Raw genomic sequence first — 249 nt, 5'->3', positions numbered from 1 at the left:
CCCTACTCCTCATCCCATGACAGTGGGGTCACACAGCACAGACGTGTCTGTCAACACAAACATCTTCGCCATCCCCCATGGAGGCCCTGACCCCAGGCCATGTCCCTTTCCCCTCCAAGTCAGTCTCCAGGCGGTCTAGTCTATGGAGGAGTGATAAAATTTGCCACCTGTGTCCCACCGGACAAAGGACACGAGGAGAGAGAGTGGACAATAAGCTCCCATAAGAATGAAGAAGGAAGGGGCCTGACA

This window comes from Myotis davidii, unplaced genomic scaffold (genome assembly GCF_000327345.1).
Source record: "Myotis davidii unplaced genomic scaffold, ASM32734v1 scaffold198, whole genome shotgun sequence".
Classification (NCBI taxonomy): domain Eukaryota; kingdom Metazoa; phylum Chordata; class Mammalia; order Chiroptera; family Vespertilionidae; genus Myotis; species Myotis davidii.
This window is presented reverse-complemented; position numbering follows the sequence as displayed.